A 10,967-nucleotide genomic window follows, 5' to 3' on the forward strand; every position below is an offset into this window, starting at 1 on the left:
TTCAGGATGGGGTGGGGTGGGCAGTGTAGAATGCATGGACTATGTGGAAAAAAGGAATGTCTTGAATGCAGATTTGAATGATTCGAGGGACTGTTGTTGACGGAGGGGGAGAGGTAGTGTGTTCCATTGGCCAGGTGCTTGGAAAGAAAATGAGCGTTGACTCCTGCTGTTTTGAGTTTGGTGTGAAGGATGTTGAGCTTGAGGGAGTCGGCAGATGATCTGAGTGCTCGTGAAGGGACATAGAGAGAGAGAGAGAGTCGGAGAGATAGGCAGGGGAGAGACCATGGAGGCATTTGTAGGTGAGAGTGTTGATTTTGTATGTGATACGGGCAGGCACGGGCAACCAGTGGAGCTGATTTAGGAGGGGGGTGATATGATCTCTTTTTTTCTTTCGTAAGACAAGACGGGCAGAGCTATTTTGAATGCGTTGGAGACGAGAGATAGAAGAAGAGGGAAGACCCGCCAAGAGAGAGTTACAATAGTCAAGACGTGAGAGAATGGTGGAAGTGACCAGTTTGGCAGTAGCATCTGTGGTGATGTACTTGCGGATAGTGGCGATGCGGCGGAGTTGGAAGTAGCAGGTGCGAGAGACAGAAGAGATAATAATAATAATAATGCAAACTTTTATAGCGCTATTCTAGAAAATTGTCTACTCTTAGCGCTTTACAATACATACATCGACCAAGCATACTATACACGCACAGGCAAAGAAACCGACCAAACATAACCAACAAACTATACATGCACAGGCAAAGAAAACGACCAAACATACAATACACGCACAGGCAAAAATAACGACCAAACATAAACAAACATACTATAACCAAACATAACCAACATACTATACGCACGCAGGCAAAGAGAACAATCAGCACATATAATTATTACTGACATCTAATAATGCAGGCATACAGTGACAATCCAATACACAGCCTAAGCACATGAACCACAATAGGCGTCTATATAAAAACGTGTCAACAGTACTATTTACACACACACAGACAGTGCTGACACAAAGCGCAGAAAATGTATATACGCGTTATTTTAGGCACTAGGTAGGGGGTGAGGTGGGGCAGGATGGGGTGGGTGGGGAGATGCTGGAGGGGAAATCACTTGCGCTGGAAGAGGTGTGTTTTGAGATTTGTCTTGAATGTAGTGAGAGAATCTGTGTGTCTGAGAGGCAGAGGTAATCTATTCCAGGTCACAGGGGCTTGATAGGCGAAGGACCTCTCGCCACATGTCTTTGTTTGCACTGTGGGGAGTCGGAAGAGTCGAGTGTCGGCGGCAGAGCGAAGCTGACGAGAGGGGGTGTAGAGATTGAGGAGTTCTGACAAATATTCTGGGGCAGAACCAGAAACGACGGCAAAAGAAAGAGAGGAGAGTTTGTATTCGATCCTTTTAGTGATAGGCAGCCAGTGTAGAGAGTGAAGAAGGGGTGTGGCGTGTTCATACTTGGAAGATTTGAAGACCAGGCGGGCAGCGTTATTTTGGATCCTTTGAAGTCTATCTAAAAGGTACTTAGGGAGACCGGCCAGGAGAGAATTGCAATAATCTATCTTTGAGAGGACTAAAGAACACACTAACGTTTTGGTTGCATCAGTGGTGAGGTAGTGACGGACTGAACTAATCTTGCAGATTTGAATGATTCGAGGGAGATGTGTTGTTTCATGGAAAGGGTGTTGTCTAGAGTGACTCCGAGGTTTTTGACAGCAGAAGACAGAGAGACAGAAGAGTCAGAGAGTTGAAGAGAGTCGGAGGTGGCTTTGGAGAGTTTGGATGTAGTGCCTATTAGGATAGTAAGATGGTAAGATGTTGACGATTGTTCAAGATATGTACTCTAAAGCTAAGTCCTGTGTACAGTGGAACACTAAGTTGTCTGACTTTTTTTTCTTGTTCTGCCGGTGTGAGACAAGGTGAGAACTTGTCTCCCCTGCTTTTTTCCGTATATTTAAACGATCTGAAGAATTATTTTGATCGGGAGTCAGCTCTAAATACCTTAGGACGTGAATCCGAAAATGTAAACTGTGACAATAGTGATATTAACGTTCTGTATGGGTTGTTCATTTTGTTGTATGCTGACGATACGGTTATTTTTGCTGAATCGCCAGAATCCTTGCAGATCGCTCTGGATATTATGGACAGATATTGTAAAGATTGGTTTTTGAAATTGAATGTAACTAAAACAAAAGTAATGATTTTCTCAAGAGGGAAAGTAAGAAAAGTTCCGACATTTACATTCAATGGTCGGAAACTTGATATTGTGTATGATTTTCAATACCTGGGTATTAAATTTAGCTACAATGGTAAATTTACTGTTGCACAGAAGAATTTGTATGACCGTGCCTCCAAGGCCATGTTTGCTTTATTACGTAAAACTAGAAAACTTGTTTTTGCCTCTTGATGTCCAAATTGACCTCTTTGAAAAAACTGTGGTCCCTATTTTACTTTACGGTTCTGAAGTATGGTGCCCTTACATGTCTGATTTAGCTAACAAATTACAGATACGATTTTTTAAGATGATTTTGAAAGTTGGCAAATCAACACCAACAAACATGGTTTTGGGTGAATTAGGTCAGTTCCCTGTAAGTATTCAAGCGAAATGTCGTATGTTGAATTTTTGGTACAAACTTGCATTTTCTAATGATTCTGACAAACTTTCTTGTGTGACATATCGTTTTTTGTTTAAAATGTATGAATCTGGTGTATACAAGTCAAAATTTCTGCTTTCTGTCCATGGTGTTCTAAATGAGTTAGGCTTTAGTGATTTTTGGCACAATCAAACTATCGATAATGTAACGGATGGTGGTTATTTTAATACTTTCAAAGCACTGATGAAAAATAGGCTACAAGACCAATTTGTCCAAACCTGGCATTCAGAAATAAATAACAATGAGTTTTATTATAATTATAGAATGTATAAAGAGAATTTTGAGTTTGAAAAGTACTTGTCTATCCTGCCGGTTAATTTAGCAAACGCTGTTTTAAAATTTAGAACACTGAATCATAAATTGCCTATACAAAAAGGTAGGACTCTTGGTGTTCCCAGACAAGACAGAATCTGTCACAAATGTTCATCAGGTGACCTTGGGGACGAGTTCCATTATATTTTTGTATGTCCTTTTTTTTTACCAATTATAGAAAACAGTTGTTACGGTGCTATTATTATGCCCGCCCCAATTCAGTTAAATTCAAAGAGCTTTTTTCCACTACAAAAAAGAGTTTATTGCTAAAACTCGCAAAGTTCATGACACTTGTCATGGACTGTTTGAGAAGCGAGTAAAATTTAATTCTCTTTTAGCTTTATACTCCGTTATCTGTTTTGTGTTGTTTGTAATAGTATTTTTGTCCTGATGTTAACTCACCCTCCACCCCCCCTCCCCCTTCCCCCCATTTCCCATAGTAAAGAAATGTATGTAATCACTTTGCACTTGTAGTGTTTTATTATTATTATTATTATTATTATTATTATTATTATTATTATTATTATTATTATTATTATTATTACTATTTATTATTATTATTGTTGAATTGTTTCTTGTATTGTTTTTGCTCTCCCTCACCCCTCAACTCCCTTTTCTGTACATAGTCTGATTTCTTTTTGTTTTAGTTCCTTTTATTTGGTGTTGAATGAAATGTGTTTTTACTGTGTTTTTTAATTTTCCATGTACCCTCACGGGGTTTTATTGGAATAAAACTTGCCTTGCCTTGCCTTGCCTTGCTTCAGTTTTGTTGCTATTGAGCTGAAGTTTGTTTTCTGTCATCCAATTCTGCACGTCAGTGATAGTGTCAGAGATAGAGGAAAGAAGAGATTCAGACTGGTCAGGGGAAGAGCTGTTGTGAAGTTGAGAGTCGTCGGCAAAAGAGTGGTGGAGAACGTTGTGTCGGTCAAGGATGTGGTCAAGAGGTTGAGTGTAGAGAGTAAATAGTACAGGCCCAAGGACTGACCCCTGAGTTCAGTTTGTCAATCGAAACAGTCTGGTAGCGGTCGGTAAGATAAGAAGAGAACCAAGAAAGAGCTGTGCTATGGATACCAAAGGTGTGCTGAAGGCGTTGAAGGAGGATGTTGTGGTCGACTGTGTCAAAGGCCGCTGATAGATCAAGTAGAGCGACGGCAGAGATTTCAGCTTGGTCAGTGGCAAGGAGGAGATCATTAGTGATTTTGAGAAGGGCAGTTTCGGTGGAGTGGTGAGGACGATAGGCAGATTGAAGCGGAGAGAGAAGATTGTTGCAAAGAAGGTGAGAGTTGAGTTGTTTCAGGACGACTCTTTCAAGGAGTTTGGAGATGAAGGAAAGGTTTGAGACAGGGCGGTAGTTGCTGAGAGTGTTTGGGTCAAGCGATGGTTTCTTCAGTAGAGGTTTGACAATAGCAGTCTTAAAGGAGTTGGGGACAGTGCCTGTTTGCAGAGAAGTGTTGATGATTTTGAGAATAGAAGGGAGGAGTTCAGGAAGACAGTCAGAGTGCAGTTGTGTGGGAAGAGGGTCAAGGTCACAGGTTTTCAAGGTCATTTCTTTGAGGACTTTCTCCAGGTCAGTGAGAGTGAGAGGCTGTTAAAGATGTTTACATAATGTGTGAAGGATGATGTATTTGAAAACTAATATTGTTAAATGTAAATTGACCTGTGACAAGTCAGCAAAGTGCAATAATTGGTTTTATGTACAACCGTATATTTCCTGCGATATATTGTATGTTATGATATTTTGCAATGATGTTTAGCCATAGTTCGTTATACGCGTAGGTGTGCGAGAATATGTAAGCGCAGTGCTTTAAAGATGTCCATGTTATATAGTGCTATATGTTTTATGTAAAATCAATGTCTTGTTTGTATTATTGTTATGTACTACCCCTGAATTTCTCTATGAGATAATAAAGTATTCTTATTCTTATTCTTATTCTTTATTCTTATCCAAGCATGAAACCCGCACACAATTCCCAAACAACATGCTTTCTTTTCCACAAAATTCCATCCAGGTGAAAACAATTATGTGAACGTCATAACATGGTGTTTTTTACATTAATAATCAAGCCTAACACCAACTAACATGGTGTTAATAGGCATTTGAGCAAGCTTTAACACTAACATAACATGGAGATAATAGGCATTCGAGCAATCTTTAACACCAACATAACATTGCATGGGGTGTTGCATGTTCAACCAGCAATAACATGTTAATCACATTCCAAGCAAGCTGTAACACCACCAAAACAAGCAGTTTTGCAAGTTAAGTCTACGATAACATGATGTTACTTGGCGTTAAACCAAAGCTTTAATGCCATCAAAACTTGGCATTTTTGCATGTTACAGACATGCTGTAACATGGTTTAACATGATGTTTTGACTGTCGCAAAACGCGCTGAAATTCCAGGCAATTTCGCAGCGATAACTTCAACAAAATCCAATCAAAATCTGGCGTTGTCGTGAACACCAAAATGTAATAAACCCATTGAAACTTAAGTTTTGTTATGATTTTGAGTAGTTTTGTAAGATACAAAACGCCTCTTTTCGCCCAGTGTACCTTGTTGATGAAACTTGTGTTTGTGGAATGAATTCACTGAGTAGACAAGGTATTTGTTTACAGTCAGATCATGGTGTAGCCTAAGAGATGCTATACATGTGATGTCGACCGTGACCGAGAGGAAATTGTCCTGAGGTTGGTCCGGTTGGTGTTTTGTAGAACGAATAAAGTTAACAAGAGTGCTACATAACAACTGTATCCGTTTTGATGTTGAACGAATCCCTCTACATAAATATGGCGTCGCCGGACAGGATTGGACAAGTCGACCAACCTCAGGACGCGGGACGACACCAGCCCCACACGACACGACGTCGGTCACGGTCAGGAATGGAATTTGGATGTATTTGTGAATGAAATGGCATGTTGATGCTATGACGTCCGATGTGCTCTGTTTGTACTTTTCTGTTGAATGCTGTCAGTCTCGTTGATATTTTATTGCCTTGATATTGTCAGTTAGTGTATTTTGTATTTAGCGCAGTTATCATTTAACCATGTATGACTCAGATGAAGAAGTCACTTTTAGTCTTGGAACTTTAGCACAGGAGATAGAAGACTTAAAACGTAGTCAGCGTGTGATAGTGGTTCCTAAGGAAAGACAAGTTAGCAAGTTCACAGGAAATACTCAACAGGTGGCAGTAAGAGACTTTAAAGAGGAAGTTTTAGCAGCATATAAAGCGCAGGCTATTGATGACGAAGAGGACAAGATAAACTTTTTGTGGAGCCATGTATCCAGTTCTGTCAAAGAAGAACTTCACTGTCACCCAAAACTCGATAGGGAAACCGCAGATGACATTTTTTTTTAGCATTTTAGAAAATGTGTATGAGGACAAACGTACTGTGTGCCAACTGCTGACAATATTTAACAGCGCTTATCAGCGCCCTGGAGAGGCTGTTAGGGACTTTGCCAATAGATTAAACAGAGCATTGATGGATCTGACGGCAAGACAGAAGATGGAGAAGTCAGATCATGGTGTCAGAAAAAAAGATCGAACTGTCGTCCATGTTGGTTTGCCTTATTCTAGTTAGTAAGTGAGGAAATCCTTTGGACTAGCTGAGATATGATTATGACAGGGTTGTTTAAATACTTTTCTTTTAGATCGCCCCCAGGTTGTTCGAGTAAAGTGGATCATTCTCCCACTCTGTAACGCTGAACACTGGTACACCACAAGGGTGTGTTCTTTCTCCGCTCTTGTTCACCATATTCAAAAATGATTGTGTGTCATTTGACCCATCTGTTGTTCTCCTTAAGTTTTCAGATGACACCACTGTGGAGGGACTCATATCTGACAGCGACGAGAGTGCGTACAGAGAGGAGGTTCGACGGATGGTTGGCTGGTGTTCGGAGAATAACCTTGACCTGAATGTGTCAAAAACCAAAGAAATGATAATGGATTTCAGGAGGTCGAAGGATCCACTCGATCCTTTGTTGATAAATGGGTACGTGGTAGAGCAGGTTGAGACTTTCAGATTTGTAGGCACCAACATTTCAAGCAACCTCTCGTGGAACCAAAACACTGAGTCAATTGTCAAAAAATGCCAGCAGCGCCTACACTTTCTGAGACAATTGAAAAAATGTAGACTTAACGGTAGCATCCTTGAGCAATTCTACAGAGCTACAGAAAGCATCTTGTGCTTCTCGATCTCTGTGTGGTATAGTGGCGCTAGTGAAAAAGAGAAAGCACAACTGGATAGGATCGTGAGACAGGCATCACGGATAGTTGGGTGCGACTTACCATCCATCGCCTCATTGTACAACACGCGGCTCATCCGGAGAGCCAATAGTATCATCGGCGACACCACTCACCCAGCCAACCCTCTGTTTGAGCTTCTCCCCTCGGGCAAGCGGTTTAGAGCCCAGAAGACTAGAACTAGTCGTTTCAGGAACAGTTTTTTCCCAGAGGCCATCTTGTCTGCACTCTGAATCTGTTGTTGGTGCTTGTGTGGACGCTCATGCAGAGCAGTACACTAGTCCTGTGCTTCTTTTGGGGGGGGGGGGGGTGGGGGGGAGAAAGGGGGAGACTCTAGTCGGTTGTGCAAATAGTATTTAACCATGGGTGTGAATGTGAGTGTGGACGTGGATATATGATTTACTGCAACATTCAAAACAAAATCATGTGCTTTTGCATTTTGGAAATAAATTCTATTGATTGATTGATACTTCTTGTATAATATGTGCGGGATGCACCGGAGCTCAGCTAGGATTCCATGGTTGGATTGGGTTGTCCATCATTTTGAAGTGGATGACAGAGTTTGTCTCACTTACATGGATGTCATGTTGATGTTTGTGTATTTCACGCACATGGCTTTGTTCAACTTGACTTCCTTTAGGTTACTGTATGTATGTCTGACAGTGGTATAGTACGTAACTTCAATGATGTTCTATGATTTTGAAGACTTTGGGACGAAAAGAGTGGCTGTGTCTTAAAATTCACTATGCAATACTTTGATGACTTGGATGATGTCGTAAAGAGCTCCAAGTAGTCTTAGTTGACCAACAGAAAATGGAAAAAGTCCATGAAAAATGAAAATGAATGTCTGCGTAGTGTTTTCCTCTTGTGTTGACATGTAGAGTACAGGAAAGGTGTTGCCAGTGGCAATTGGTAGGCTTCTAGTTGCATTGTGGAGGGCACCGGTTTCTCTAATGTCGGATGTGTTGTTTTGTTGTGTTTTACGCCACTGTTTTTGGCCTCTTGTTTTCGAATGATTTTGAGCACAAGGAGATTTTTATGTTTGTTTAGGCACGTTGTTTCTGAAGTGCACCAGTGTTTCATGACATAGCGGGGGAGCGACTGAGATTAGACAGGAAGCACGTAGCAAAAAGAAAAGGAGAGATATTATATTATCCTATTATAATCTTTACAGGTTGGTCCGGTTGGTTTTCGTAGAACGAATAAACAAGAGTGCAACATAACAACTGCATCCGTTTTGATGTTTGAGAGAATCCCTCCACACATGATTTTCATATTTGTACATTTTCCTAAAGAGTTTGTTATGCTCTATGCAGTGGTGAAAACCGTTTTAGAAAAGAGCGAAAAACTGTTTGAGTTATAAGCCTGCGACTAAGGTGACCCTCACACTGTTACCAGACACTCCCCGGACTTATATTAAGCCCAGCGCAGAACCGCGCGAGGTGACATGCGACTCATTTCGTGGTGGAGGGTCACATTTCTTTAGCGATACCTAAACATGAAAAGAACAGAAAAGACTCTGCCTTTACCGCCACGGCAGGATAACATAACTGCGTACTTGATTTTATTCCAAACAAATAACATGCAATAAAGTGTTAGCAGAATTGAATGATTTTCATGGGTCACGTGATCGCCGCCCAAATAAGGGTACCTAAAATTGTACCTGACAAAAATGTAAGCTGCCAGTCAAACAATCGACGAAAGATCGGAATAGACGCAACCTGGCAACTTTTATATACAGCAGTTATATATATTATCTATCCATCCGGCGGGGATGTAGCTCAGTCGGTAACGCGCTGGATTTGTATCCAGTTGGTCGCTGTCAGCGTGAGTTCGTCCCCAGGTTCGGCGAGAGATTTATTTCTCAGAGTCAACTTTGTGTGCAGACTCTCCTCGGTGTCCGAACACCCCCGTGTGTACACGCAAGCACAAGACCAAGTGCGCACGAAAAAGATCATGTAATCCATCTCACAGTTCGGTGGGTTATAGAAACACGAAAATACCCAGCATGCTTCCTCCGAAAACGGCGTATGGCTGCCTAAATGGCGGGGTAAAAAACGGTCATGCACGTAAAACACGAGTGTACGTGGGAGTTTCAGCCCACGAACGCAGAAGAAGAAGAAGAAGAATCTATCCAAAAAGAGGTTGTTTTGTTTCGCTATCTTGCGTATCGCTTGTTTTATGTCATTCTTACTGATACAGGTGTCAATCGCAGTAGCGGTCAAAAACGAGAGGCTTTTACAGGGGTATATTTATTTGGGCAGCGATCACGTGACCCCTGTAAAATAAATCTCAATGTATCCGAAAGTGTGCCAGATAGCCAAGATGAGGGCCTTCAATGGCGCAGAAAGGTTGAATGAAATGACACGGGAATGTGGTTGGAGAAAGACAATTGTTGCAAGAATGTTTTTGCCAAGTTCACTTTTGGAGGTTTTAAAACACGTATGTCCAAAGCAAACTAAAAGAATATTGCGATCCTCAGCAAAACTTTGAACAGATAGGCGCATTAACACATAAACACGTTCGCATGACATTTTTCGTTGTCATCATTCACATATATCATCGTCGTCGTCGTCGTCGTCGTCGTCATGTGATTGTTATAGTCACTGTCGTCATCGTCATCATCATCATCATCATCATCATCATCATCATCATCATCATCATCACCACCACCAGCATTTTGTCCGTGCTGATAGTAAAAATATATCTTGTCTTGTTTAACGAACCAAGGCTGGAGTTCCCGTTGTTGTTGCTTCGAATCGGATCACAATCGCATCGTCCAAGTTGACTGCACGGCACAGCTAAATGACACACACATACAAATTGATGTAGAAGTGAAAATAACATACGTGTATTTGTGTGTGTGTGTGTGTGTGTGTGTGTGTGTGTTTGAGTGTGTGCGTGTACGTGTGTGTGTGTTTGCGTGTGTGCGTGTGTGTGGTGTGTGTGTGTATGTGTGTGTGTGTGTGTGTGTGTGTGTGTGTGTGTGTGTGTGTGTGTGTGCATGTGTGTGTGTGTAAACATATGTGATCAGTAATGGCTTCTTTTTAACAACTTTTAAACAAAACACTTGAGAATGCATGATCAATCTTTTTTTTCTGCAACAAATGACCATTTCAGAATGTGTAAGGAAAACATGTACAGTGCACTTGCTGAAAATATGTTGAAGTGTTAAATTTTCCTCACTGTGAATCATTACTTTAACTTACACAACTGCAATTTACTCCATGTGAGATAATAAAATTAATTTATTTTGATTTTATTTGATTTGAGAAAAGTTGATATAAGGGGCGCTCATTATGTTTTGCAACCTGGGTTTTCTACAACACTTACAACCAATCTGTCTACTCCATATTTTGGAAGAATCTCTCCTCAGCTTGTACACATTGTACCATCCTCTTAAACCAGCTGTCCATGACACCCCACCACGTTGACTGGGGTAGGTCAAAATTAACGCCCTCGGGAATGCTCGGGCATCTTCGGTGTTCTGGAACTCCTTTCCCTTCAACTTATTTCCTCTTGTCGGAAGGAAACAGAAACTCGTCACAGGGGTCTAAGGCGTGTGAATATGGTTGGTAGGTGACAAGCTGAACATCATTAGCGGCTAGAAAGTCAATAGTTACAGCTGCTGTGTGCGTTCTGGGTTTTTCGTGATGGAGCAGTAGACCACGGACACCCGGTCGGGGACGTCGTGTGCAACATACCAGAAAGAAATTAGGCAAGCAGTGGCTGACATACCAGTCAGCAGTTATCGGTTGTCTCTCC

At 41.3% G+C, this 10,967-nt stretch overlaps 1 protein-coding gene across 1 annotated transcript in view; it reads right to left on the bottom strand.

Moving 5' to 3' along the window:
- LOC138965152 (uncharacterized) overlaps positions 1 to 10,021 on the bottom strand; it is a 35,213-nt gene extending 25,192 nt beyond the window's left edge. The window contains exon 1 of the mRNA XM_070337278.1: positions 9,929 to 10,021. The gene's annotated coding sequence lies outside the window, so the exon portion shown is untranslated. The remainder of the gene's footprint in view (positions 1 to 9,928) is intronic.
- Positions 10,022 to 10,967: the final 946 nt, after the last annotated feature.

Source organism: Littorina saxatilis, linkage group LG4 (genome assembly GCF_037325665.1).
Source record: "Littorina saxatilis isolate snail1 linkage group LG4, US_GU_Lsax_2.0, whole genome shotgun sequence".
NCBI lineage: Eukaryota > Metazoa > Mollusca > Gastropoda > Littorinimorpha > Littorinidae > Littorina > Littorina saxatilis.